Source organism: Pterocles gutturalis, unplaced genomic scaffold (genome assembly GCF_000699245.1).
Source record: "Pterocles gutturalis isolate BGI_N339 unplaced genomic scaffold, ASM69924v1 scaffold9943, whole genome shotgun sequence".
NCBI lineage: Eukaryota > Metazoa > Chordata > Aves > Pterocliformes > Pteroclidae > Pterocles > Pterocles gutturalis.
The window spans coordinates 2,380-6,828 of NW_010118139.1; positions in this window are offsets into that span (position 1 = coordinate 2,380).

Consider the following 4,449-nt stretch of genomic DNA (forward strand, 5'->3'; position numbering starts at 1 on the left):
TGAGATGAACAAAGCTGGGGACATCATGGACAGGTCCAAACACACTGGAATGCCCAATTGCTCTTGCTCCTTTTGCCAAGTAATTGTTGGAGTTCATAGTTTTCCTATTATGCAATTAAATTAAGCTTTACTGAATAATTCAGACAGCTGCAACTCACAAAAAAAAAAAAAAAAAAAAAAAAAAAAAAAAAAAAGCTTTAAAAAAGCAAAAAATAAAAGCATAAACAGCCTAGTTTAGGCTCTCCATCAAACTAACTGAATGATCTGAATGAACTGTGTCCAGTTCTGGGCCCCCCAACGCAAGAAGGATGTTGAGCTGTTGGAGTGGGACACGGAGATGGTCCGAGGGCTGGAGCACTTCCTGTCCAAGGACAGGCTGAGACAGTTGAGGTTATTCAGCCTGGAGAAGAGAAGGCTCACGGGGGACATTATAGCAGCCTTCCAGTACCTGAAGGGGGCTATGGGAAAGCTGGGGAGGGGCTTTTTACAAGGGCATGAAGTGACAGGATGAGGGCTAATGGATTTGAACTGTAAGAGGGCAGATTTGGACTAGATATTAGAAAGAAATTCTTTATTGTGAGGGTGGTGAGGCACTGGAACTGGTTGCCCAGAGAAGCTGTGGATGCCCCATCCCTGAAGATGTTTGATGCCAGGCTGGATGAGTCTTTGAGCAACCTGGTCTAGTGCAAGGTGTCCCTAGCCACAGCAGGGGGGTTGGAACTCGAAGATCTCTAAGGTCCCTTCCAACCCAAGCTATCCTATGATTCTATGATTCTATGATTCTATGATCTGTGCAAATTGCATTACTGTGCCTCAGTTTCCCTAGCTGCAGCACTGACACCTGCCTTCCCTTACCTTCCCTCGAGTGTGGTGAGACTTAACTTGCAGGTGAAAGAACTCCTGTGTTCTCAGCTTGTTTTCATGTGTTATTTCAGCATGTGCTTCCATGGATGATGCTGCATTACTCACACACCTTTCAAGTCCTCTTTCTCTCTAATTCCTTTTATTTGCCAGAACTACGAAGAGTCATGCTATCCAGGAAAACACAGCCTTCACAATGCTGGCACTAGGGTCACTGAACTGTCCTCAGGAGACTGTTCCTTAGGCACTCCTGTGACTTACAGGTGAATTTACCTCAAACTTGATCAGAAATGGGGAAGGGAAGAGATAGGGAAGAAGCGAACAACTCATCTCAGAAGAACAATGGAAGATGAGGTAAACAATGAGGAAACTGTAGGAAAGAGGATGATGGACTGGAGATGATGTAAGAGACTACATAAACCTGGGTCACCATTGATATAGACCATATTAAATGGCCAAGGAGGACTTTGGGATTCATCTGGAAAGGGACAGTCTATTACATAAATGGGAATGAGGAAAAACTCGGAACATTTTGCCTATCATGGCAAAGGCTAGGAGAGATTGAGTGTTTCTTGTGTGGATCTAGAGGAGATAAACATGGAGGATGAAGAATAGAGGGTCAAGGTAGAAGGCAGCATTATAAGAAATAGTTTAAACTGGTTAAGGATATGTGTTAGCTGTAAATTCAAAGGTTTCTACCAGTCAATATACAGCAAGCAGCTCTCAGCTCTTTCCTGTCCTTCAGGAATGGCAACAGCTCCCAGAAAGGTGTTGTAGTGGGTCTCCAAGGAAAGAGATCATACCACATGTGGCAACTGGGAGCCATCTTCCCATCTCTAATTTTCGTTTTGCTGCACAACCATCTCTTTTGTCACTGTGGTTGATCACACTGAGGATATTCAGGTTTTATTAGACATAACAAAGTGGATGAAGAAGGCATGATGAATCAAAACCTTCTCTTCTTCATCCTCCTTCCCTTGAGTCTTTTTTTTTTCCTTTTTTTTTTTTTTTTTTTTAAAGAAAACTGGGGTATTATATAAGCCACATAAACCAGGGAATTACCTAGGTTACTGCTGTGGATACTTCTGGTGCCCTTGCTCATTTTGGCAAGAGAAGTGGCCATCACGTGGAATCAGGGACAAGACAGAGGTGCCCCCAAACCAAACTCCAGCAAGTTGAATTGATTTAAGGCCCCTTTTCTTCCCTTTTTATATTTATGTAGAAACCTACATTCCCTTGAATCAAAGTTATGTGCATGCCCACTGCATAGGCTGTGTGTGAGTACAGCTGGTCTGCTCTCAGACCAACCTGCGGAAAGCTTCATTATAGAGTCATAGAATGGTTTGGTATTGAAGGGACCTTAAAGATCATTGAGTTACAACACCTCTGCCATGAGCAGGGACACCTCCACTAGACCAGGTTGCTCAAAGCTTCATTCATGGCCTTGAACATCTCCAGGGTTGGGGCATCCACAGCTTCCCTGGGAACTTGTTCCAGTGTCTAGATAAAAGTGAGAAGTTTCATGAAAGACATGTCAGAGAGGGAAAAAAAGTCAATAATTTAATTTTTCATCTTTTATTTGATTCTAAATTGGACTGTCCTCCAACTCTGCTTCTTCTGTCCCCCACACAGTAAAACGTGATGGAAAAGGTGGCTGCCACGAGGAGAGTGGACAGCAGAAAACCTACAGCAGGGAACAGGAATAACTAGTAACACATTTCCAGATCACCGACTTGCTGGCTGTCTGTGCCGCCCACCCCCTCAGCTCGGCTGGGCCCCCCGGTCCACCCACCTGTGAGAGGGAGCCAGCCTGAAAGGCAGTGAGGGAAATGTTCACCAGGAGGGGAAAGTAAAGTCTCCCTGGAGGACGTGAGAAGAGGATGGGAGATCCTGTGAAATGCCACGGTTACATTTTGAGAGGAACTTTCTGGACTGAACCTGGTCTGGGAGTGTGTAAGGTGGGAGAAGGGGGAAGCAAGGGGGCTCAAAGCATCCTTATCCAGGTGGTATAGAAGGGAACGGATCATCCAGAAAGTTTAAGTCATTTAGATTAATGAATCTGCTACATACTCCATCTCTCTCCCACATTTGCAAACACTGCTTGAGTTAGCTACAGTGTGTAAGAAAAGTGTTTAAGTATTTATCTAGACAGCCACCAGCCCTGGAATGGGACAAATCCCCCAACACTGATAGGGGATTAATCCTGCAGATGGCTATAGGCATATTTGCAGGTGTTGAGATGTTTGCAGTGTTTTGCCTTCTTCTCGTGACATCTCCTGTCTCATTTAACTCATCTAACAGGTTGCCCAGAGAAGCTGTGGATGCCCCATCCCTGGAGGGGTTCAAGGCCAGGTTGGATGAGGCTTTGAGCAACCTGGTCTAGTGGGAGGTGTCCCTGCCCATGGCATGGGCGTTGGAACTAGATGATCTCTAAGGTCCCTTCCAACCCAAACCATTTTATGTTTCTATGATTCTACGATTTTTTTGCCTTTTTTATGTTTGATCTCCTCCAATAGGACATGTTTGACCCTCCTGGGGAAGTCCTGGCACAATTCCCACCACTCGCAGCTGAGACCCTTACAGGTCATGCCAGGGATGGTTCTTATATGTGTCGATTGGATTCCTTATCAGCACATGCACAAGTTAGTAAATCATGTTTCTAGAGGTATGGTCTCTTGGTGTTGGGTTCTGCTCCCCTGGAAAAAAAAAAAAATCTTTGGGAAGGTCCTAGCATGCATCTCCAAACTCCTGCTATGCTGTGTTTCTCCTGTCGTGCACCAGTGCAAGAACCTCTACAGGGTTGGCAGGACAAAAAAATGTCTATATTGCCACTTGTCAGCCAGCCACACCTGAGAAGACTTGAGGAAAGAAAAATTCCTTCGTCTTCTTAAATGACCATATCCCATCCATGAATTTGGTCAGGACTTGGTCCTGAGGTAGAAGCAAATGCTCTTTCTGTCCTGTTGCAGAATCTATGACTGGTGCAGGCCAGGATCAGGAGAGCTGAAAGCCTGATTTTAGAAGCTCCTCTTCTGGAATGATTTCAGTTCCAGAGAGATATCAGAGGCTCAGGATTTATATTTTCTAGATGCCATGAACCTTTCCTAAGGGTAGTGTGGCTACAGTTATGCAAACTTTACAAGCCAAGTGCTCAGACGATTGTGCTGATGCAAGAGCTATGTGCTTATGAATTTCCATCTGTAAAAAATACAGGGTAGTTTCACAGAATCATAGAATGGTTCGAGTTGGAACGGACCTTAAAGATCGTCGAGTTCCAACTCCCTTGCCATGGGCAGGGACACCTCCCACTAGCCCAGGTTGCTCAAAGCCTCATCCAGCCTGGCCTTGAACACCTCCAGGGATGGGGCATCCACAGCTTCTCTGGGTAACCAGTTCCACTGCCTCACCACCCTCAAAGGAAAAATAATTCTTCCTACTGTTTAATCTAATCTAATTTGTGTTGTCTGAGCACATGGTAGTGCGGAGGTTGTATGCAGGGACTTCACATTTGCTCCAGAAATATCAAGCAGCTGAGAGGTACTAATCCATTTAGTGGGGAAAGCCAAGTGCCTCTCCAAACCCTGAACT